Source organism: Pinus tabuliformis, chromosome 3_2 (assembly GCF_031772625.1).
Source record: "Pinus tabuliformis cultivar Carrire ecotype Pingquan chromosome 3_2, CPIR1, whole genome shotgun sequence".
In the NCBI taxonomy this organism is placed as follows: domain Eukaryota; kingdom Viridiplantae; phylum Streptophyta; class Pinopsida; order Pinales; family Pinaceae; genus Pinus; species Pinus tabuliformis.
In genome coordinates this window covers 5,881,381-5,907,838 of record NC_142302.1, presented here as the reverse complement: position 1 = coordinate 5,907,838, position 26,458 = coordinate 5,881,381, and the positions used below count along the sequence as shown (strand labels likewise).

Sequence of the window (26,458 nt, the reverse complement as noted above, 5' to 3'; positions counted from 1 at the left end):
AAAAAAATTATTTGAAAATTAAATTTTTAATATAGTTTTTATTATGAAGAACCCAAAGAAACCAACCCGAAGAACCCAAGAACCCAAGCACCCGAAGAACCCAAGAACCCGTTAAAGGAAAAGAACCCAAATTTTTTTTTTTTGAAGAACCCGGTTCTTCTGGGTTCATCTGGGAAGAACCCGTACCCGAATCCGGTACTTGGGTGCGGGAACCCGGGACGGGTTCGAGAACCCTACCCCCGGGTGCGGGTACCCGTGCAACACAGGGAATAAGTATGGAAATAGAACAGATCTGCCATAATATGCTCCCATACCATAAATTTGCTCTCCCATCCATAAATCCACTCTCGTTTTGTTTAACTATGAAATATGCTTTAATATATGCATGGTTTCATTAATAACATCTCATACCATAAGTCAGGTTTGCAGTGTAGTGAATAAAATATTGCATGCCCTGAATCGATGTTTGCTGAAGAAGCTGCACAACCCTAGCTAGCAAATGCAGCAAGAAGCACGCAGCAGCTCGCAGTTGCCCCTCAACGGCCTCCTGCTGTTGGGGCTTGAGCACCATGGACACGGCCTCCTGCTGTTGGGGCTTGAGCACCATGGACACATTAGAGGACGGAGAGCCTCTTTCAGATCAAGAGCAAGAAAATGAAAGAACAGCAAAAGCTTTTGCCTCTCTCATTTCTGCAATGGGCCCCGCAAAGAACAGAGCATCAATCACTAAGTTTGTTAAAAGATTGGAAGATATTCCTGAAATCTCACTCCCTCCTGCCCTTCCTCGTAGAGGAGCACTTTCTCTAGCAGAGCATGGATTAGTGGAGCAGTTCACTGGGTTATGGCCATCGCCCAAAACTGTGCAAAAATGGGTAGAAAGGAACTGGACTGCGTCATAGATGGGAAAATCTCAATCAGAGTTTGTGGAAGAGGTTACTTCACCTTCCACTTTGAAACCAAGGAGGATCGAAATCTGATATTTAGGAATGGACCTTATTTTATGGATACTAGGGGTTTGTATCTAAACAAATGGACGCTAGATTTCGACCCAGAAATGGATGTTCCCAATTCTAAACAAGTGGACGCCGGATTTCGACCCAGAAATGGATGTTCCCAATGTCGTCCCCGTTTGAGTCAAACTACCACACCTTCCCCTTCACTGTTGGGGGGATGATTCAGTCAAAGCCATAGGAAATGCAGTTGGAAATATATAGACAGGTGCGAGCCAAAGGAAAATATGCATGCATGCGTCAGAATCTGTGTAGAAGTGGATCTTGGGAAAGGGCTACCAGAAGCCATCAAAATCAAAGTGGACCAGTGGACGCACATACAACAGCTGGATTATGAACAAATCCCCTTCAAATGCAAGGTATGTCACGAATACGATCATTTTGCAAATAGATATACAAAAAAGAAAGAAAATGAAAATGAAAACAGTGAAGACCCAGAAAACAAATGGGAACAGGTTAAAAGAAAGAAGACAGTCCACAAACAACCAAATCTATCTTCCTCGCAGCCCTCCACATCCTCTGATCTCCATCCTCCTTCACCAAAAGTTAATAACCTTCTTGCTAGCCCTAACCCTTTTGAGCCTCTAGATCCTTCAGCCCCCCCATCCCCTGGACCAAGATCCAGATCCAGATCCCCACAACATACCCCCAATCCCCCCTCATCCCCTCTAGTATCAAACACTCATACCCCTCCCCCCTTCCTCAGTAGAGGGAATCCTAACCAGAAAGGAATGAAAGGAAGTACCCCCAAATGTAGAATACCAAAAAAAATCAGGAAGAAAGACAAACAAAGAAATCAAGGATGAAGTAGCAGCAAAGGAAATGGCATTAGGAACACAGCAACCTATGGAAACCTTCTTAGGAAGGAGTACAGAAAACAACGAAAAAAGCCAGCAAAGAGGGAAAGGAGCCATGCACCACCCAACAAGCAAATAATGATAGTGGTCTCCTGGAATTGCAGAGGAATGGGATCGTCCATCAAAGAAAATGCCACAAGAGACATTCTGTCAAAAGAAAACCCAAACATCCTTATGATTCAGGTGACAAAAACAAGCAGCCAAGAAACTGAAAATATCAACAAAAAAAAATAGAAATTATGAAGGGGAAGCAATACAGGCAACAGGAGTGTCAAGATGTATATGCACAATATGGAAAAAATGAACTTGGGAATTAATAAAATAAGATCAGCACGGGATCCAAACGGATCTAATGCAAATCAGTACAAAAGAGAAGTACAGTGTCATAAATATATACACCTCAAATCACTACAAGGAAAGAGAGCAATGTTGGGACACCTCAAAAGAAGCACTAAAAGAAGTGCAAGCTGGGAAAATAATACTAGGAGGAGATTTAAATTTGGTAAGAAGCATAAGAGAAAAGTTTGGAGGAACATACCACACAGACCCATCCATGGATATTCTAGAAGAAATAAGAAGAGCAAGAAACCAAATAGAAAAAATTCAAGTCGAAAGCCAAGAGGTCAAACGAGCGGAGGAACTAAAAAAAGCAGCCTATCAGCACTTTAAAAACTTACTTTTAGCCAACAAAGAAATGGCTGAAAGTGAAGATTTCTTAAAGCACACAAAAATAAATAAAAAAGACCAAAATGCAGCAATGTGCAAGGATCCCACAGAAGAAGAGGTAGTGGCAGCCATATGGAGCCTACATCCAGACAAAGCCCCAGGGCCAAATGGTTTCACAATAGCATTTTACAGATTTCATTGGTATACCATCAGAAAGGATTTCTTAAGAATGGTGAAAAATGTGTTCAAAAAAAAAAAAAAAAAAAAGAGGCAGCACAAAATCCTCCTATCTTGCTCTAATCGCCCTATCTCTCTCTACAATTCATCGTATAAGAATAACAAAAATAATTGCAAATAGAATCAAGGAAGTACTTCCAATAATCATATCTGAAAATCAAGGAGGATTCGTGCCCAACAGGGAAATCATAGATAATGTAATTATTGTACAGGAAGCGGTACACTCCAGTATGCTAAGGCAAGAAAAAGGCCTCATAATCAAACTGGCAAATGCATTTGACAGGGTCAGTCACCCATATCTAATGGTTGTCCTCCAAAAACTTGGTTTCTCAAGAGAAATAGTGGAAGTCATACAGGCATGCATTTCTACTCCATGGATTGCCCCCCTCATAAATGGAAGGCCCAGTGATTTCTTTCAAAGCACAAGAGGCCTTAGGCAAGGTTGTCCTCTCTCCCCCTTCCTATATATTATAATGGCGGAAACATTAAGCAGGGCTCTGGAAAATCAAAGAAAGGAAAGAAATATCACAGGGATCAGAATAGCAAAAGGAGTAAAAACAATAAACCACTCACTCTTTGCTGATGACACATTGCTGCTGGGAGGGGCATCAACAATAATAGCAAGGAGGTTCAAAAAAGTTCTGGATGATTTTTTACAGGTTTCAGGTGGGCTATTAAATAATACAAAATGCAGGATATATGGATGGAATACCCCTCCCAGAACTATGCAAAGGATCTCACAAATCTTAGACATCCCTGTACAGGAAAAATGGACACACTTCTTTTATCTGGGACTTCCAATCTCAAAAGAGAACATGAAGATAGAAATATGGACTAAACAAATTGAAAAAATGAAAAACAAAATACAAAGCTGGGGTATGATGTGGCTGAATATGGCTGGAAGGGTAATCCTAATCAAAGCACTCCTTGCAGCACTACCTATCTACCAATATGCCATAATCATGGCCCCAGCAAGTGCCCACAAACAAATGGAGCTAATCTTAAGAAGCTTTCTGTGGCAGGGGGAAGCAAGAAAACAAAAAATTTAGCCTGGTCAAGTGGGAGCAAGTAGTACTACCTTATGAACAAGGAGTGTTAATATTGGCAACTAGGGCAAAACTCCATGTGGATCACCTTATTTGTGATTACTGATATTTTTCTTAGATTCCTCTCATCGAGAGGTGTAGGATTGATCTAAAGATCATCCGATTCTGATAAGTATTTATGGAAATATGAATTTATTTTGATTATGGAAAAATTATCAAAGTCAGCCAGCGATTTATGTAGGCTCAGAAGCCCAACAGTCATGTCTATTCAACCTCAACGTTTTGCATATAAATACAAGGAGCTCTTTTCCTCATTTGGACACTTCACTCTCACACACATCTCTCTCTCTCTCCTGCGTAGAAAGAGTCTCTCTCTCTCACACATGGATGAAAAGGAAGTCATCCTAGGGCAAAAAGGACGCAGAAACAGGACAGCAAGCAGCATTGACCCTCCAAGGAGTGTGGATTAGGTGTGGTTGCCTCTCCTAGGCAGGCCGCAATTTTTGGCACAAAAATCGAGGTGATCTGACCTCAGGTTTGACCGGTATTGACTGCCCTAGTTTAGGGCTGCAGTCAACTTCAGAAATCTGCACTTTGACTGAATTTTTGGGGCTGTTCTAGGGCTGCTTCTTCAAGTTGTTCAAGGGCAAGTTGACTAGAAATTGACCAAGCATATTGGAGGTCAATTTTCACTCATTTGACTAAGTTTGACTTTGCTGATCTAGGGTTTGCTGCTGCTGATATAAAATTTCAGAAATCAGATTTTGTACTATTTCTCTCTACTGAACTATTGAAGATAAAAGAAGATTTGATCAAAGGGTTTCCCCATATTGGGGTTTGTCCCTGGCTAGCCGCCACATCTTGTGTCTCTTGTCTTGGCTTGTTTTCTGTTGATCGTTTAATGTTCTATCTACACTTTACTTTATGCACATGTGATTGCTAATCTGTGGATAATATTAAAGAAAATAAGTAAACTGCTCTAAGCATAGAACATACCATAATTTAACATGGAATCAGAGTTGAGGTGAAGACAAAGCCCAAGCAAGAGCAAGAGCAATCACCGAAGAGAAGGTTGGCAAGGCTATCTGAAAGAAATCATGGGGTCCTCAACACACTTCCCTGCTGAAGACAAACTCTGTGAGAAGTCTGACTACCATGGATGGAAGATGTCTCTTGATCTAACATTAGAAGAACAGGAAGTGTTGGACCATGTGAGAGGCAGAATTGTTGAGCCTCCATCAAATGCATCTGCTTCTGCTAGGAACAAATGGACCAAAGGAGAAGTCAAAGCAAGGAAGATCATCCGGGACTCTATCAAAAAGGGCTTGGTGGCCTATGTTTCCGGCTTGAACACCTCCAAGGAAATCTACGATAGACTGGTGAGTTTATTTAAAGTTAATGATGCAAATCAAGTCTTGTTTCTTAGAAATAAGCTGAAGGAAATTAAGAAGGGCAAAGATGAGAGTATGCAAGCATACTTCTTAAGGATCACCGAGATCAAGAATGATCTCCTATCTATTGGGGAAGTAATTCCTGACAGGGAAATGACACTCACAACTCTTGGAGGACTACCATCCGAATGGTATGTATTCAGGACTACTCTCCTCAACAACAACGTAATTCCTGGATTCGAGGAATTAATGGCCAGATGCATTCAAGAAGAAACAAGGATGGAAGAACAAGAAATGCCCATACTTAAGGGTCATCCCTCTGCCTTTTCTTCTCATACTAAAAGAAGAAACAATTCCAGGGCTAAATTCAAAGGAAAAGCTAGACCAAAGGGTGGAAGAAAAGGACGATGTTATAATTGCAATAAAATAGGTCACTATTCAAGGGAGTGCCCTGATAAAAGGGACTCTCACCAGGACGATGATCAAAATCCCTCTCAAGGCAATCAAAGGAATGACAGGACGAAAGGAAGAGGTAAAAGAAGCACCGGAAATCAAGGAAGAGGACAACCATTCAAGAAGGCAAGAAATTCCAGGTATGAATCTAACACCGTGAACAATAAGCAAGATGAATATTATCTACCAGCAGCTCTATCTACTACTGCTCCCCGGACTCGTTGGGAAATTGGCTTATTGATAGTGGTGCCTCAAGGCACTTCACTGGTTACAAAGAAGCTCTCCATGATCTGATAGAGAAGGAAACCAACCTAGAAATTGTTCTTGGAGATAATACAAAATATCCCGTGAAAGGCGTTGGAAATGTCACTCTTCAATTGAATCAGGGAAATACAATTCATCTACAAGATGTGTTATATGTACCTGATCTCAAAAAGAACCTGGTGTCCATTTCGGCAATGGAAGACAAAGGCTACAAGGTGACCTTCAGTGATGGTAAGGTACGTGTATGGAAAAAGAATATTAAAGATGCTTTCACTCTTGGGTTTCGAGTTGATTCATTATATCAGGTCAGAGGAAGTCCGCTAGGTGTCATGTCTTGTGACACAACTCTTCAGTCCGAACTATGGCATCGAAGGTTTGCTCACCTTCATTATAAAGCTCTACCCGATGTAAGAAAGATGGTGACAAGGATGCCCGAATTCCGAGTAGAACAAGAAGGTGTATGTCCGAGATGTGCCGAAGGAAAGCTCAAAAGGGGACCATTCCCCTCAAGCCAAAGCAAGAACTCCAATATATTGCAGTTGATTCACTCAGACATATCAGGTATGATGCCTGTGAACTCCTTGGGAGGATATTCATATTATCTCACTTTTATAGATGATTATTCTCGCAAGTCTTGGATATACTTCTTGAAAAAGAAGGATGAAGTGTTCTCCTGGTTTTGACACTTCAAAACCTTGATCGAAAATCAAACCGAGAAAAAGATCAACATCTAAAGAACTGATAATGGGACTGAATATGAATCCAATGAGTTTCATGACTTTTGTAAAGAGGCTGGCATTAAGAGGGAGACTACTACACCATATACTCCTGAGCAAAATGGTGTGGCGGAAAGGAAGAATCGCACAATTGTGGAAGTTGTTTGTGCTATGCTCCATGATCAAAGACTTCCGAAGTTTCTATGGGCTGAAGCTGCAAACATCGTCGTATATGTACAAAACCGATGCCCTCATCAAGCATTGGGTTCCAAGACTCCCGAAGAAATGTTCACTGGTAAGAAACCTGACGTATCTCATTTTAGAATTTTTGGAAGCCCTGTATATTTTCATGTACCGAAGGAGAAAAGAAATAAATTGGGTGCATCTGGAAAGAAAGGAATCTTCGTGGGCTATAGCGAAAATACTAAGGGCTACAGAATCTATGTGGCTGGTCAAAGGGAAGTCGAAATTAGCCATGACATCACCTTTGATGAAGATATGGCTCTTAGCAAAGTAGACAATCTTCCTACTCAAAGAGGATCTAAAGAAGCTGACACCAGGGAACCAAAGGAAAAGGAAGAAGAGACGATGCCCGATGTGGAAGAACCTATGGATCCTATTGATCCCCCTCCGCCTGAGCCTTCCTCTTCTAGGAAGAGGCCTTCATGGCTTAGGGGGACACTTGATGATGCTGAAGGACACATTGCACCCCGAGGAACCTTCCGTGAAAGTAAGAAGCCGAACAGGTATCAGGGATACCTGACCATCATGAGCACAATCATCCAAAATGAGCCTTCATCATTCACAGATGCTGTCAAGCATCAAGTATGGAAGGATGCTATGACCGAGGAATATGAGTCCATCATGAAAAACGATGTTTGGGATGTGGTCCCCCGACCTCTGGACAAAGTTGTTGTCACCTCAAAATGGCTTTACAAGATAAAGCATGCAGTTGATGGAAGTGCAGAAAAATATAAGGCTCGTTTTGTCGCTCGTGGCTTCTCTCAGAAGGAAGGTATAGACTATGACGAGATATTTGCACCTGTTGCCCGATACACCACCATCCGCTCGATCATAGCCCTTACTGCTTCACAAGGATGGAATCTACATCAGATGGATGTCAAGACTACATTCTTACATGGTTCGATCAAAGAGGAAGTCTATGTGGAACAACACGAAGGATTTGAGATTCATGATCGAGAATCTCATGTGTGCAGGTTGAAGAAGGCCCTCTATGGGCTGAAGCAAGCACCCCGAGCGTGGTATGAGAGGATTGATAGCTACTAGGAGTGAAGCCAACCCTAACCTTTACTTTAAGGTTGAAGATGACAAGTCTCATACTGTGCTTTATGTTGATGACCTCTTTCTAATAGGTGCAAACCCTCTCATTCACAAATGTAAGAGGGAGTTGGCTTCTGAGTTCGAAATGAAAGACCTAGGACTTATGCACTACTTCCTAGGACTAGAAGTCTAGTAGAAACCAGGGGAGATTTTCCTATCTCAAGGAAAATATGTGGTGAAAATATTGGAAAGATTTGGTATGGTGGACTGCAAGCCCGTAACTACCCCGATGGAACTTGACTTCAAGAAGTTAAGCGGCAGTGCTGCTGGACTTATGTTACAAAATGCTACCGAGTATCGTCAACTCGTCGGAGCATTGATGTTCTTGGTGAACTCCCATCCGGATATATGCTTTGCAGTCAACACATTGAGTCAACATACGGTTGAACCTCACCACACACACTGAATTGGTGCCAAGAATCTGTTGAGATATCTTCATGGCACAAATGCTCGTGGGTTAAGATACACTGCCAGAGATGTGAGACTACTTGGATATACTAATGCTGATTAGGCAGGCAGTGTGGTGGATCGTAAGAGCACCTCCGTGTGCTGTTTCTCTTTGGGATCTGCCTCGATATCCTGGATGAGCATGAAGGAGAAGTCAGTAGCCTTGAGCACCACCGAGGCAGAGTACATTGCTGCCAGTATGGCCTCCTGCGAGGCAGTCTGGTTGCGAAAGCTCTTTAGTGAGCTGTTTGGATTTACATTGGATACCACCGTGATCCTATGTGACAACCAGAGCGGGATTCGTTTATCAGAGAATCCCGTATTCCATGATCGCTCCAAGCATATCGATATCAGGTACCACTATATTTGAGATATGGTGCAGCGAGGAGCAATAAGACTCCAACATATCAGTACAGATGAACAAGTCGTCGACATTCTAACAAAGCCCCTAGGAAAGGTCAAATTCCTGAATTTCCGAGAATGACTTGGTGTTGTTCAGAGACCCTCTGATGAGGGTCGAGTATGATGTATTGAGCTCTGGGAGCTCCAGGGGGGGCGCAGGGTACTTCTTGGAGCAACATGTGACCACAGGGCGACTCACCATCCCCTGGTGGTGCACTATGTACAAGGTAAAGGTTCAACCTTCCCTTGTGACACACTGTAGCGACTGTGGCACAGGATGATTTGTTCTCCTGTGGGCCAGGATGATTCGTTCTCCGTGGCGATTGTGGACAGGATGATTCATTCTCCTGTGGGCCAAGATGATTCGTTCTCCGTGGCGACTGTGGACAGGATGATTCGTTCTCCTATAGGCCAGGATGATTTGTTCTCCGTGGCGACTGTGGACAGGGTGATTCGTTCTCCATGGGCCAGGATGATTCGTTCTCCGTGGCATCCACTGACAGGATGATTCGTTCTCCTGTGGATAGGATGATTCATTCTCTTGTGGAGGCATCCTACCCATGCAGTCTGGGACTCATTGGAAGTACCTCTCATCTGATCAATGAGCAGGGAAATGAGGATAGGAACCATAGTAGTACTATCGATGGACGCATCGTTGTATCTACCGTACTCCCTATGCTAGGATGACCTCCATTGATCTGGGATCAATGACACTGATCTGGGATCAGTGAGAGTGGTACACACTCTGAGACTGACTTTGGGTCAGTGGAGGATAGTATGATAGAGCAAAGAAGAACAAGGTAGAGCAGGGGACAAGTTGTACAGGGCTGTGCATTTGATGGATGAATAGTAGCAACAATCAGATGGATTGTTGATGGAGTTTTCCCTAGTTGAGAGGGAGTGTTAAAATTGGCAACTAGGGCCAAACTCCATGTGCATAACCTTATTTGTGATTACTGATATTTTTCCTAGATTCCTCTCATCGAGAGGTGTAGGATTGATCTAAAGATCAACCGATTCCGATAAGTATTTATGGAGATATGAATTTATTTTGATTATAGAAAAATTATCAAAGTCGGCCAGCAACTTATGTAGGCTCAGAAGCCCAACAGTCATGTCTATTCAACCTCAACGTTTTACATATAAATACAAGGAGCTCTTTTCCATTGATCTAGGATCAATGATACTAATCTGGGATCAGTGAGAGTGGTACACACTCTGAGACTGACTTTGGGTCAGTGGAGGATGGTATGATACATCCTCGGTCATTTCTTCTTCTTCATAGTTCGAGCAAGAGCCGAGCAGAGCAAAGCAAAGCAGAACAGGGCAGAGCAGGGGACAAGTTGTACAGGGCTGTGCATTTGATGGATGAATAGTAGCGACAATCAGATGGATTGCTGATGGAGTTCTCCCTAGTTGAGAGGGAGTGTTAAAATTGGCAACTAGGGCCAAACTCCATGTGGATCACCTTATTTGTGATTACTGATATTTTTCCTAGATTCCTCTCATCGAGAGGTGTAGGATTGATCTAAAGATCATCCGATTCCGATAAGTATTTATGGAGATATGAATTTATTTTGATTATGGAAAAATTATCAAAGTCGGCCAGCAACTTATGTAGGCTCAGAAGCCCAACAGTCATGTCTATTCAACCTCAACGTTTTGCATATAAATACAAGGAGCTCTTTTCCTCATTTGGACACTTCACTCTCACACACACATCTCTCTCTCTCCTGCGCAGAAAGAGTCTCTCTCTCTCTCACACGTGTGGATGAAAAGGAAGTCATCCTAGGGCAAAAAGGACACAGAAACAGGACAGCAAGCATCTTTGACCAGCGTTGACCCTCCAAGGAGTGTGGATTAGGTGTGGTTGCCTCTCCTAGGCAGGCCACAATTTTTGGCACAAAAATTGAGGTGATTTGACCTCAGATTTGACCGGTATTGACTGCCCTAGTTTAGGGCTGCAGTCAACTTCAGAAATCTGCACTTTGACTGAATTTTTGGGGCTGTTCTAGGGCTGCTTCTTCAGGCTATTCAAGGGCAAGTTGACTGGAAATTGACCAAGCATATTGGAGGTCAATTTTCACTCATTTAACTAAGTTTGACTTTGCTGATCTAGGGTTTGTTGTCGCTGATATAAAATTTCAGAAATCAGATTTTGTACTATTTCTCTCTGCTGAACTATTGAAGATAAAAGAAGATTTGATCAAAGGGTTTCCCCATATTGGGGTTTGTCCCTGGCTAGCCGCCACATCTTGTGTCTCTTGTCTTGGCTTGTTTTTTGTTGATCGTTTAATGTTCTATCTGCACTTTACTTTATGCACATGTGATCGCTAATCTGTGGATAATATTAAAAAAAATAAGTAAACCGCTCTAAGCATAGAACATACCATAATTTAACAAGGAGGCCAATCAATACGGATACCTGGGCTTATGGGCTTATGAATGCAACACTGGGAATGACAATAGTATGGAGACTAATTACAGGAAAAAAGAGCTGGTGGAAAAAGACTCTTATATCAAAATATATGGATGGCACCAAGAAAAGACTACTTAATGGAAATATCCCAATAAGACAATGTACCCAAGTATGGAAAGCTGGTTAAAAAAACAATTCCATTAATGAGTAGATATATCTCTAAAATCCCAGGCAATGGAAAAACAATTTCAATTTGGGAGGACAGCATTCATGAGAAAAGAACCACTACAGACTCATCCAGAAATTGAAGACATACAAGAGTGGATGAAAGATAAAGGTTTCAATACTTTACATTCTATCTCTCTATGTAATCAAAAGGAGTGGCAAGATTGGAAAAGCTTAGCAATTCTGGTAGATCTGGAAGCGCAATGGAGCAAAATCAGGCAACTCCTAAAAGAGGCAGCGCCAATCCACTTTGATGAGGAAGATGCTTATCTCTAGGACCCAAGCGGTGGACATTACACAGTTAGGACTGGATATAAAATCCTTCAGGAACAACCAAATCAACAAGACTGGGATTCTTGGAAAATAGCATGGAAATCATAAAGTCTGCCTAAGATCAAAATGTTCATTTGGACTCTTTTAAAAGGGAGAATATTGACCAGTGACAACTTAAAAAAAAAAGGCTTTCAAGGACCAACACAATGCCCATTATGCATGCAGGCTGAAGAAAATATTCAACACTTATTCCAAGAATGCACCTTTGCCAAAGAATGTTGGCAGCAGTTGATAAGTCCATTGGAAATAAGAATAAATTTTGAAAAGCCCTTGCCGGATTTTCTTCAGACCCTTGAGAAGGCCTATCCATACACAACAAAGAAGAAAGTCACAATTCAGAGAATATGGAAGTGCATTCCAGTGGTCTTATGTCGGCAAATTTGGTTGACTCGAAATAAGTGCATTTTCAAAAATCAAATTCCAAGGATAGGGAAGACCCTCTCAAAAACGTGGGGATTAACTTCTGAAATCCTCAATGTCAAAGGAACAACACCAACAGATTATAACACTCTTCAACAAGAAGAGCGAGATTGGCTCAGCAAAGCCATAATAAATAATAATGGACAAAAAGGACACAGGAAGATAAACTCAGGAAATATATGGAAAATAAGAATGAGTGAAGAGGAATTGACAAACTAGAGGAAAAATCAGAATAGATACTGTCTATACTTTGATGGGGCCTCAAAGGATAACCCGGCAAAGGCAGGGGCAAGGGGGAATAATCCTAGATCCCGATGGGAAAGAAAATGTCACATATGAATGGGGATTGGGACAAATCTCTAATAATAAGGCAGAAGCATATAGCTTGCTGATGGGAACAAGAATAATCAAAAAAAGAGAAATTCAAAATCCTATCATAATAGGAGACTTAGCCATAATAATAGAGGCAGTGGCAAGAAACAAAAATCCAAGCAATGAGTTCATGAACAGAATTCTTAGAAGAATCAGGAAGAACTTGGAAGGCTCTGGCAATGTAATTTTCAGACATGTCTTGAGAATTCACAATCAACAGGTGGATTATTTTGCAAACCAAGCAGTGGAAAAAATGAAGGGCATGTTCGTGAAAACCAAGAAGAATATCACAACTCTGTTCCTTAATGAGCAGCGAAAAGCACGAGTATAAAGCTCACCAAAATCAAGGAAAAATAACAAGGATAAAAGCAATAAATCAAAAAACAACAGTCAAAAAGCAACAAAGGACATATCATTACAATAACAGCCAAGAAATCACGGGAATGCAAAGGAAAATCCATGAAACTTCAGACTCTAGTATGAGAAACAGCAGGAAGGAAGACTGCAATCATGGTCACAAGAACCACGTCGCAAACTATTTCATCAAAGGCAGGTTTCGGGCAGCGTTAAAGCATTATAAGAATAGAGGGTGCATTCACAGAAGCAACCTCAGTGAAGAAATCTTCACCTTCCATGTTAGTACAGTGCTACTTTGGTTTCATAGCCCCTTCCTGCCTTCTAAAATAGCCCGCAGTGTAACCTCTGCTAAGCATGCAGTCTTCTTTTTAAGCCCCCTCCCCTCTCCTTACCCAGTTCGCTCACCCCATATCCCTTCATTCCCTTCACTCCCTCCACTCAGTGACCCTCTGCTTCAAAGGAAAAACATGACCGAGCGCTTAAACCGGACTTCAAACAAGCTTTCAATCGCATCTATATCTATCGCCGGGTCCGCTCTCCCAAGCCTTTTCCGTTGCGCTATTCTCTCCTCTCTCCGATCTCCAATCAAATCTGGATCGTTGATCTGTCGCTCGATCCGATGGTTGTTGATCAGCCCGTCCATCCAAACTTGTCCGACTCTCCTCCATCATCGATCTGTCCTCAATGAATCGGACGGTTCACATCATTATCGAGCTGACAACAAGCCCCGAGATTACGCGCCCGAAAAGTGGTTCTCTCTCCCCTTCGCTGCTACGTGTCACCCGGTAAGTGGAATCGGGCGACCCCCCCTTTTGACCACTCACGGTTTTCTCTCCGCCTGAAATACCACCTCCGTTTATAATCCCGCCTCTCTCCTTGGTTATCTTTCGGACTCGTTCGCACCCGATGACCATAGATTTTAATCATCGATGGTTGCGATGGTTCCTCCAGACTCCTCTTCCACCAGTGCCTCTGGTTAATCTCCACCGTCCATCCCATGATTCCGAACTATGCGACTTAATCTTGGCCGTTATTAATCTGATAACCTCATTCGTTGATTCCAATGGTTCCCGTGTTCGACAAAAGGAAAGCGGTCAACATCAGCAGAAGCAATACAAATTTAAGGAAGCACAGCAAAACAAGGAGCAGAACGCAAAGCCAAAGGAAGAACAAGAAAACAAATCAAATGGAATCACAGTGGCATATTACAAAAACAATAGCACAAGCAATGAAGGAGAGAACTCGGTCAAATATGAAAAGAAGAACCAGCCAACTCAGGAGCAAACAGTCTACAAGCCATGAAAAACTGTCAGAGAATCCATGACATGTAAATTTCTCTTTCTAGTAGGTCAGTTTGTTAGGCAGTACACTAGAATACTCATAAAAATACATGAAGTCTTGAACACCAACTTAGGAGGAGAGACTATGTTCCTTCTTATGGCTTAGATGTTTATCATTTTACAGTCGTTTGTAATAGGAGCTTGCTCCAACAAAGATTTTGATAATATATCAACTACCCAATCTTGTTAAAAAAAAAGTATGGAAATAGAGATCAAGAATTCACTGAATGTGATAGTCCAAATCAAATCTAGGTTTAAGCGAATCTATGTTATTTTAAAAGATAAAAGGTCAAGCACCTAAAACATCAAATTTACTTTCATGTATGTTATTTTAGTAGTACTTCACACATGACCACATACTTGGAAGAGCAGGGTTTCTCTCACTGTCGTGACTGGGCATTTGATATTTTCATGTTATTTTAGTAGTACTTCACACATGACCACATACTTGGAAGAGAAGGGTTTCTCTCACTGTTGTGACTCAGCATTTGACATGTCTATTAAACACCTGGCGAACATACTTGTTGGGGGGACATTTCCAAATCCGCACAGACCATCAAAAACTAAAATATTTTTTAGAGCAACGTCTATCATCGCCACAGCAAAATAAATGGTTGGCCAAAATGTTGGGATATGATTATGAGATAATTTACAAGAAAAGGCATGACAATGTAGTAGCTAATGCTTTATTGCACCAATTTGAGGATGAAAGCACCCTACTATCAATCTCTCTTCCCATACCAGATTGGATTGAAGAGGCCCGCAAGGAATGGTTCTCACACCCCTCTCTCTCCCAACTTATTAATAACTTGAGAGAAGATCCTAATTCCTCAACCAACTACTCTTGGAAGGATGATATTCTTCGCTACAAGGATCGAGTAGTTATATCGTCAGCATCCACCCTCAAAACCCGCATTTTGGAAGAGTTGCACTCATCTCCAACTGCAGGGCATTCAGGCTTTCAAAAGACTTATGCTCACGCTTGTCGTTCTTTCTTTTGGACTGGCATGAAAAACGACATTCTTACTTTTGTAGCTAAATGTGATGTGTGTCAATGCAACAAAGGAGAAACAATCAAGTTACCGGGAACCTTACAACCATTGCCACTCCCTGCCTCTGTCTGGACGGATGTTTCCATGGATTTCATCACTAGTCTCCCAAATTCGGGCAACAAATCCATCATCATGGTGGTTGTGGACAAACTTTCTAAATATGCTCATTTTTGCACTCTACCCCACCCATTTACCCCCACTTTGGTGGCTCAAGCTTTCATGGACTAGATCTTCAAACTGCATGGCATGTCGACTTCCATTGCGTTTGATCACGACCCCACTTTCTTTGGTGGCTCAAGCTTTCATGGACTAGATCTTCAAACTGCATGGCATGCCAACTTCCATTGTGTCTGATCGCGACCCCACTTTCACCAACAAATTTTGGCAAGAACTTTTCAAGCTACAAGGCACGCAACTCCAACTAAGTACCGCCTATCATCCCCAAACCGATGGTCAAACAAAAGTAGTCAACAAATGTTTGGAGACATATCTAAGGTGCTTCACTTCAAACAAGTAGCATCAATGGGTATAGTGGCTACCTTTAGCTGAATGGTGGTATAATACTAACTATCATGAAGCCACCAAGATGACTCCATATGAGGCAGTGTATGGCCAACTCCCACCTTCACCTATTTCTTATATCCCTGGATGTTCTAAGGTGCAGGTAGTTGATCAACTCCTACAAAACTATGCTGCCATGATAGCTCATCTCAAAGATAATCTACATCAAGCTCAGAATCGAATGAAGCAACAGGCAGACCAACATCGTTCCAAGCGCACATTTCAAGAAGGCGATAAGTATTCCTGCGATTGCAACCATATAAGCAAACATCTCTCAAAGAAAAAGGTTGCCAAAACTAGTACCAAAATTCTGTGGACCTTATCAAATACTTTAGCGCATTGGAGCAGTTGCCTACAAACTGGCCTTACCACCAACTTCAAAAATCCATCTAGTCTTCCATGTATCATGCCTCAAGAAAGTGGTGGGGAACAATTACAGAATTCAAACCAGTCTACCCGAATTAGATGAGGAAGGCTCACTCTGGCTCCAACCAAAACAGGCCCTCGATACCCGTGAAAGACATCTCTGCGACTGCACGATCAAAGAAGTCCTTGCCAAGTGGAAAGACACCTCTCCAGAAGATGCGACCTGGGAACCAACCACTATTCTTCAACAGTTTCCGCAACTTCAGCCTTGAGGACAAGGCTGCTTTTAATGGGGGTTGGCATGTTAGGGTCCACAGTTAGTTGTAAACGGGCAATAGTTAATAAATAAAGTGGTTAACCCATGTTATGCAAGGGACCACTGGTAGTTAGGGTTTTGGATGTCAGTTAGCTATAAATAGTCTTAGTCGGTAGAGGAAAGATCATCGAGTTTTATTGTAATCGAACTCTGCTCTGCTAGAGGTTGCCCCCTCGAAGAAGCAAGTGAACATTGAATCTATTTCTAAATCATAAAATACTTGCTGATTTCCTCATTTTATTCTGTGTTTTGGGCTATATTTCTCTGCATTTCTAGTATTCTGGAATTTCACGCAGGTCAAGAGCTTAACAATCATTGGGCCAAGTTCGGCCGCAATCGTGCAAAGGGGAGGAAAAAAATTTAATTAGCAAAAGGAACTCGGTCGTACAGTGGTATGAACCCAAAGAAAAAAAAAGTAGGGGTCAAATTTATAAAGGTCGAATAAAAAAAATAGGGGTGGGGAAGGATGGAGGGCGGTGGGGGCCGACAAGCCTGACAACCCACCTACCCGCCACGAGGAACTAGCCGCCAGGGAAAATTTATGCAATGAGAGCCACTCAACCAGTAGATCTCGTTGGGAGCGACAAAATTGTGGAACAGTTGCTAGAGAAAGAGTCGCAACAAAAGCGAGTGCTTCAGCAAGTCAACGACAGATCGGACGCCTACCCAGCAAGCATCTCAAGCAACGTTGAGCTTAGCATGCAACAAGGGCAGCTCGGACCTGTGACAAGAAGGAAGCAAACCAACAACAAGAAGAGACATGAGTTGTAGGGAATCAATGGTGGCGTAAACAGCGGAGAAACAGTGGCACATGTTATGGCATGGTTCACAAGAATGCAAGTGACAAGTGCAGAGAAACACGGGGCAAGCTGGCAATGGAGGTTGTGGTCTCATGACTAGGCTATAGCAGGTACGATCTAGTTGAGAAAGCCATCACATAGTCCAGCGACGTGTAGCAGAAGAAAGAGCAGCGGAGGAAAACCGAGGACAAGCCGACTAGTGTGCAACCACTAAAGAAAGAACAGCAAGCCAACTAACAGTTGGGAGCAACAGTTCAGGGAGTTGTGCCCACAGGGCAAAAGGTTGGTGAGTTGACATGCCCAACCATAATAACGGCACTGGCCAACCGATAGTACACAAGCTTGGATTGCAAAAATCAAACTGCAATCACATCCAAAGGAGTGGGATCCAGTGTTTTTAAAACCGGAACCGGTGACCGGACCGGTCCACTTAATGAACCGGGTCACCGACCGAACCAGTCTAACCGGGACTGGTTTGGTCTAAACGAACCGGTTTTAAAAAAAATACATTAAATAATTAATTTTTAATGAAACAAAACTATTTTTAAGATGTAAAACCATCATTCCAAGCCAATAGAGATAAAATATGCGAAGTTTGCTCATTTATATACCATGTAAAGGTGAATATATCAAAATGGCACCGAGTGCAATACATATCATCGACAAAATAGCAAAATACATAAGCAATGAGGCTCTAAATGGCCTATAAAGTCCAGAAACAACTTAAAGGGTAAGTTCATTTGGTCAATTTATTTTCTTATTTCGATGTTTTAAAAGGGCATTCCTTTTGTTTAAGTCATGTATTGGAGGGTAAAATGGGCAAGGAGAGCAGAAATTCCTTGAACATGCGCCAAGGCTCCTTGGATGTATGGGAGATTTTCTGTTCCACAAATTCTGCGTTCCAAGGTGTCAACCACCTCCTAACTTTTCAAGTTGCACCATGAACAAAGAGTTGTGAAGACATATTTCCTTTCTTTGTTGGAGACCAGAGTAGCATCCTCCTAACTTTTCAAGTTGCACCATGAACAAAGAGTTGTGAAGACATATTTCCTTTCTTTGTTGGAGACCAGAGTAGCATCCTGTGTAAATTTGTTAGTGGGATGTATCATCTCAGCTCTCCATTAAACATTGTATTTTAATTTTAGTGTAGTGCTATATATCATATTGTGCATTGTTTATGTGGATTAAAATCAACAGGTGGCTATGATATTGATGATTAGGTGGCATTTTGTTTCTTCAAAAGGTGTCGAGGATGGCTGCAATTAGAGAAAGCACGGTGCTACATGAAAATAATAAAAATAGAAGGCCAATCCGCTGTAAGTTCAGAAGTAGAATGGTGGCGTGAGGATCAGCTAACAGAGCTTGAGTTGTCGAAAAGAATATGCCAGTAGATGGCTTGTAGAAGGCCATGGGCTCAAGTCTAATGCATAAGAGGCAGAGACAGAAGGACCTATAACGCACAGGGGCTTGACATAGCGGCCAGGAAGGCACAAGCCGCCAAAGTGTCAGAGTGGTTACAGATGATCATGTCGCCAGCAATGTTCTGTGTTGGGCATGATTAGGTAGTTGCAAGACATTCTAGCCAGCAAGGAGTCATTGTGCAAGGGATCTACTGCCACAAGTTGTGAGTAGGGATGTTGACAGAGTTCAGTTGGTAGAGCATGGTATGAAGGATAGTACCAACAGTGAAGCCAACATGATTGACAGAGGTCAACCCTTAGATGGAGAAAGGGAGATCGTACCAATTAGGGGACTGGCAGTAGACTTCGTGGGTGTCGTAAAGGACCGAGACAGACCCATAACAGATATAAAAGAACTTACGCATAGGAGCAATTGCAAGAAGCATTCCAGTGACAAAGAACAAGGAGCGGGAGGCGCTAAAGGTTGAGCAGCTAAGAGGGAGACAACCTTCGAGTTCAAATAGGGAGGAGTGGCCAACAGATTCCTCCAAGTTCTGTCCAGAAGGTCTCTTGGTACAAGATGACCTTACAAGATGTTTAAGAGTGGGAGGCTTCTAGGAACAACGCCAAGCCAAGTTGGACTTCAAGGGTCTTTCCAAACCAACTAGCATAGAAGGCTTCCAATTGAGAGGGAGTAGCCAAAGCAACAGATATCGAAGACCGTTCTAAGGGCAAAAGTACCTCCCTCGCTAAGAGGGAGTGTTGATTTTTGTACTCGAGTAGGTACTTCCACACAGAGGGAGTGTTGATTTTTGTACTCGAGTAGGTACTTCCACACAGGCCTTGTGTCTAAGCATGCAAAAGTTGCTCACATTCTCCCACTTGCTCAAGTGTGAGCTTATTGAGATAAAAGAAAGTTAGGAAAAGTAAAGTAATTTACTTCCGTGATTTTGTTTTAATCTCAGTGGTTAATCTCGAGTGAGGCGAGATCTAATATAGACTGTTAAATAACTTTGAGGTTATTGTAAAGTTATAAAAGCAAGGCTAGGTAGAGGCAGAAAACACACCATACAGCAACAATAGCCTCAGGAGGAGTGTGCTACTCCAGAGTGTCGGATCCAAGGAAATACATAAGGGAGCCTAAAGAGGAGGAGTGTGATACCCCAGAGTGTCGGATCCAAGGAAATATAGCCTCGGGAGGAGTGTGCTACTCCAGAGTGTCGAATCCAAGGAAATACATAAGGGAGCCTAAAGAGGAGAAGTGTGATACCCCAGAGTGTCGGATCCAAGGAAATATAGAAGGGAGCCTAAAGATCCAAATCTTCCAAGGAGATTAAGCACCGATCTAGGGCAAATCTGCTAGATCAGATCTATGGCATTTGTATTTTTGTATTTTCTCAGTGGGGCCATTATCCCAAGATGGGAGCCCAAGTAACTTTGGATTATTAATGAAACACAGTGATTGGGCATGACTTGTTAGTGTCATCGTGAACGAGATCATTACATTTGCTTCCGCTGAATTTTATTGTCTCAAAAACCTAGATGAGATCATTACATTTGCTTCCGCTGAATTTTATTGTCTCAAAAACCTAGATGTGCTAGGTTGCAGGAATTCTAACAAGAATCAACTCTCCCAGATGATTAACGTTTTAGTTCCACAAAGCACAAAAATCAACTCTCCCAGATGATTAACGTTTTAGTTCCACAAAGCACAAAGCACAGACATGCATAATGATTAGACATTAATTACATTTATTTTGTGGATTCCATTTGTTTCCCGAGTCTGAGTCATACTCTCTCCACCTTGCCAAGTCATTCTTAAGTCTGAGTTGTGAGACCTAATTTAAGTATCTCCACGAGTTGAACCAGAGACTAAGAAGGGTTTCAACACCAATTTATTACTAGATGGCTAGCCTGTTTCTGCTACCATAAGAGGGGTTTCAACACCACTTTATTACTAGATGGGCCAGCCTGTTTCTGCTACCAACCTCCACCAGAGATGATTAAGAAGGATTTCAAAACCACTCTATCACTCTAAAGGCAAACCTGTTTCTAGTACCGACTTCAACACCCCTTGTTACTACACAAGCAATCCTATTTCTAATAGCAACAAGGGTAACACAAGCAATCCTAAGGCAAACCTGTTTCTAGTACCGACTTCAACACCCCTTGTTACTACACAAGCAATCCTATTTCTAATAGCAACAAGGGTAACACAAGCAATCCTATTTCTAATAGGAACAAGTTACCCTTGAGTCTTGACTATAAATAGATTTTGAAGTTAAACACGAATTTTAGATAGCAGTTTCATTGGAAAGCAAGAAAAACAAAAACAGTAAACGTTCCAATGAGCTATTCAAACAAAGTATGTTATGCAACCAAAAAAATAATACCATTTCTTAGAACAACAACAGATCGATCTGTCCCTAGACTCTTATTTACCAAATAGGGCAAAACTTACCAAATAGGGCACAACAGCATAACCAGTCCCTAGACTCTTATTTACCAAATAGGGCACAACGGCATAACCAGTCCCTAGACTCTTATTTACCAAATAGGGCACAACGGCATAACCAGTCCCTAGACTCTTATTTACCAAATAGGGCACAACGGCATAACCAGTCCCTAGACTCTTATTTACCAAATAGGGCACAACGGCATAACCACTGTCCAGTTGATGGACTATTAACATTCCGTGATTTTATTGGAATTGATGGACTATTAACATTCCGTGATTTTATTGAATTTGCTTCCAGGTAAAGCAACTCAAATTGCAGTGGGGAATTAAGAAAGAGAGTTGGATTTGCCAAAAAACAAAACATGTAATTGCAGTGGGGAATTAAGAAAGAGAGTTGGATTATGCAACCAAAAAAATAATACCATTTCTTAGAACAACAACAGATCGATCTGTCCCTCGACTCTTATTTACCAAATAGGGACTCTTATTTACCAAATAGGGCACAACGGCCTAACCACTGTCCAGAACAACAACAGATCGATCTGTCCCTCGACTCTTATTTACCAAATAGGGACTCTTATTTACCAAATAGGGCACAACGGCCTAACCACTGTCCAAGTCCATCAACATTCCGTGATTTTATTGAATTTGCTTTTAGGTAAAGCAACTCAACTCAAATTGCAGTGGGGAATTATTGAATTTGCTTCAAGGTAAAGCAACTCAATTCAAATTGCAGTGGGGAATTAAGAAAGAAAGTTGGATTTGCACAAAAAAACATGTAATTGTAGTGAGGAATTAAAAAAGAGAGTTGGATTTGCTCAAAAAAACATGTAAAAATTACTAAGATAGTTATAAGGAAGGACTTTGTATTTTTTCATCCAAACATTTGGAAGCATTTGTGGTAAAAAATGCAGATAAAAAACTATTATGTAATTGTAGTGGGGAATTAAGAAAGAGAGTTGGATTTGCTCAAAAAAAAATGTAAAAATTACTAAGATAGTTATAAGGAAGGACTCTGTATTTTTTTCATCCAAACATTTGGAAGCATTTGTGGTGAAAAATGCAGATAGTTAATTCAAGGAAAAGATTAGAAAAAGGGACGCAGAGTTGTTGTATGTACGAATTGATAGAAAAATTGAGGACAGTAGCTGATGTTATGCAGTGAATTTTTTTTAGTTGAGATGCAATTGAATTGTTAACTATTTTCAATTTGAAGATTCAAGAGAACGCTTTTGACATAAGAAAGTAGGAAAAGCAAGTTTCTGTGAACATCATACATATTCCTTCCAATATGTAGTCATTAATCCTATCACATTGCAATGCAGAGAATGTAGCTAAAAAACTGAACAATGGCAAATCCCAAATGAGCTGTAGGTATCACATTGCAATGCAGAGAATGTAGCTAAAAAACCGAAAAATGGCAAATCCCAAATGAGCTGTACACATACCATATGGAAAAATATGGAGGTGCTTGGACAATGCACACATACCATATTTCACCTTTCTCCATAGCAAAGTAGGAATATACAATGGAAAAATATGGAGGTGCTTGGACAATGCACACATACCAAATAAAGCAAAGTAGGAATATACAATGGAAAAATATGGAGGTGCTTGGACAATGCACACATACCAAATAATCATTATAAATATGGGTAAAAATACACATTGTAAATCATGATTTAATTCTTTTATATGGCAATGTAAAAAACACATCATCAGAACTAAAAATATGGACACAGACACTTCCAGATTAAAACCTCGTATATGTGTATGCCTTCCGGATTAAAACCTCGTATCTTAATAAATCATGAAAAAACAACAATGATTGATAAAATTTATAGATATGCTTAATCAGAACAAAATAGTTAAAATGCAATTAAATTGTTAATGATTTTGGATTAAAAAGCCTTCCGGATTAAAACCTCGTATCTTAATAAATCATGAAAAAACAACAATGATTGATAAAATTTATAGATATGCTTAATCAGAACAAAATAGTTGAAATGCAATTAAATTGTCAATGATTTTTGTTTTGAAGATTCAAGAGAACCCTTGGAAAAGCAAGTGGTTGTGAACACCAGCCATATTCCTTCCAATGGAATGATTTTTATTTTGAAGATTCAAAAGAACTCTTTCTGCATAAGTAAGGAGGAAAAGCAAGTGGTTGTGAACACCAGACATATTCCTTCCAATGTGTAGTCATTTGTCATTATTCCTGTGACATTGCACTGCAGAGAATCCAGTTTGACATTGCACTGCAGAGAATCCAATTACGAAAACGCAAACATATTTTAACTAATTGAACATAGAAATATAGTCATTATTCCTGTGACATTGCACTGCAGAGAATCCAATTACAAAAACGCAAACATATTTTAACTAATTAAACATAAAAATATATAGTCATTATTCCTGTGACATTGCAGTGCAGAGAATCCAATTACAAAAACGCAAACATATTTTAACTAATTAAACATAAAAATATAGAACCCAAAAACGGCAAATCCTAAATGAGCTTTACACCAACATTGGATGTTTCATCTTTCTCAGTAAAGAAGTAAAAATATACTATAGAAAAATATGGAGTTGCCTGGACAATACACACACATGCCAAATAATCATTATAAATATGGGTAAATATGCACTTTCTAAATCAGGATTTAAGTTTTATATATGGCAATGCACAAAACAGATAATCAGAACTAAAAATATGCACACGGACCCACGTATGCCTTCCAGATTGAAACCTCATATCTTTCATAAATCATGAGGCAACGACAATGGTCAATAAAATTTATATAAATATGCTAATCAGAACAAAATAGATCTCATCCTTTATAAATGAAAAGGTTTCACATTAAAAATTCGAAACAGTGAAGAATTAACAATAATCATTGCTAAGATGCTTGAAAGTTGATAAAAAGAAAAATTCCCAGAAGTTGGACTAGAACCTCATCATTTACACACACTTTAATACAAAAGTGAAGTATCTAAGCTCCAGGCCTCTATATAAGTACAAATTAATTTGCATAGTCCTCTCATCCAGATATTTAAACAATAACTGAATTACCAGAAAAACATTTATTCCTCATACTATGTGATCCAAAGCAACAGGGGAAAAAGTATATACCAGTCTTGACAAATATAGAGAGATATGGGGAAAAAGTATATACCAGTCTTGACAAATATAGAGAGATGCTTGCATATCGGTATAAGAACTTCAGAGTGGAAAACAGATTTGCAGATATTGGCGTGGAACTGCATACTGTAAAGCATGTTTCCAATGAAAGACTTGGTAGATTTATCAATCAAATAGGTCCAAAGCTCAAACCTCCTCTTCACATATGTGCAGAAAAACCTATAAATCTACTCCCAAAAATTTTCCTATATCACAGAAAAACAAAATCAGTTAGGTAATGAACACAACAGCAAGGCATAAACTCACATATATATTACACCAAAAACAAGCATAACACTGAATCACAAAAAAGCTAACATTCTGAAAGCCTCCATCATCATGCCAAAATATTTTTTAACTTGAAATTTCTTTGTGCAAGCTGACTAGATTAATAGTGTTGTGGGGTGACGTCGTAGAGGCCAATTTAAAAATTTTCCGTTAAAGAGAGATCAGATGGATGAAGGGAAACGTCCCTTAGATCTCGTTAACGGTTCAAGAGTAAGGAAAAGCATAGAAAAGCTGTTCAGAAGGAAGGAAAAGCATGGAAAAGCTGTTAACGGTTCAAAAGGGAAGAAAAGCATGGAAAAGCTGTTAACGGTTCAAAAGGGAAGAAAAGCATGGAAAAGCTATCAGGCAAAATATCCGTTGAAAGGAAGTCCAAAATTTTAGATAAGAAGCAACCGTGTTATATATATCGAGCCTTGCGGGCTTGATTATTTATTGGAGCAACAGCTTCAAACACGCAACTTACCTGCTCAACGCTCTTCTGGGTCGTGAAGATCATTGCTGCTCAACGCTCAACTACAGGCTTGCTTTTTTCTTATTTATTTTCTTTATGCTCTGCTTTGTTCTGATCTTATGCTTCCTTCAACTTTGCTCTTATGCTTTCCTTGACGTTCTATTCTGATGTTCTATTGTTCAATAAATTCGTATTACCCTCCTCCCTCCACCTGTTTTCCATTTATTTGCATGAACTTATTTCCTTTACTTGAATTCACTGTTTTAAGCTTGTATAAAATCTTGGAAGATTCAATCTGATGGGAACCATCATTTGAATCACCCTCTCTTTATCTTCGTCAGTACTTTAACCCTCTGCATCTATATCCACCTGTTATTAAATTTAGTTTATTTCTATCTCTGTTTTTTCTAGCTCAAACCCAAGCATTGCTTGCTTGAATCTATTCTTGAATAAATTCATCCAAGATTTTCTTCAAGGGCAACTCAAACTCAAGGAGCCCTTCTTCCTTCTGTGTCCATTCGGTTTAACATGAACCCCTCTCTGTCTAGGGCTCAAACAGAAACCCTCCTTCATTACTTTGCCTGTCTCATTAATTAACATAAACATCGATGTGTCCATCAGTCTTGCTCGACGCAGAGAGGACCCGGAAAGGACTCAACAAGTTGCTTAAACTCAAACAGAACATGAACCCCTCTTCAATTCCCATCTCCAACAGGTTGCCTTACTCAGAGAGGACACACGCCAATTCCCATCTCCAACAACTTGCCTAATTAGAGAGGACACACGCCAATTCCCATCTCCAACAGCTTGCTCCAGGACACACGCCAATTCCCATCTCCAACAGCTTGCTCCAGGACACACGCCAATTCCCATCTCCAACAGGTTGCCTTACTCAGAGAGGACACACGCCAATTCTCATCTCCAACAGCTTGCCTTACTCAGAGAGAGGACACACGCCGCTGTTTGATAAAATTATAATTTCGATTTATGGATTTTGATAAAATTCAATTGTCTTTCATTTTAAGTCAAAATGAAAAACAAATGTATTGGTTGGGTTTTAAATACGGTTTCAATTTAGATGCTTTTTTATTAATTCAGATATTATTACTTGATTATTAAAAAAAATCGAATTATTTTAAATATTTGTTAGTTGTTACGGTGGTGTACTTTTATGGTGTGGATTTATTCTTTACCGATATTTATCCTGAAATGAAATGAAATGAAATTTAATTTAATTTAATTTATTTATTCTTTACATAAATTTAGATTACATCTTTAACACATTTCAT

At 40.5% G+C, this 26,458-nt stretch overlaps 1 long non-coding RNA gene across 1 annotated transcript in view; it reads right to left on the bottom strand.

Moving 5' to 3' along the window:
* Positions 1–26,176, bottom strand: part of LOC149179540 (uncharacterized) — a 30,084-nt gene extending 3,908 nt beyond the window's left edge. Inside the window, exons 1-2 of the long non-coding RNA XR_016256848.1 lie at positions 25,182–26,176; positions 24,426–24,636 (exon numbers count right to left, since the gene is read on the bottom strand). This is a non-coding gene — a long non-coding RNA (uncharacterized LOC149179540). The remainder of the gene's footprint in view (positions 1–24,425; positions 24,637–25,181) is intronic.
* Positions 26,177–26,458: the final 282 nt, after the last annotated feature.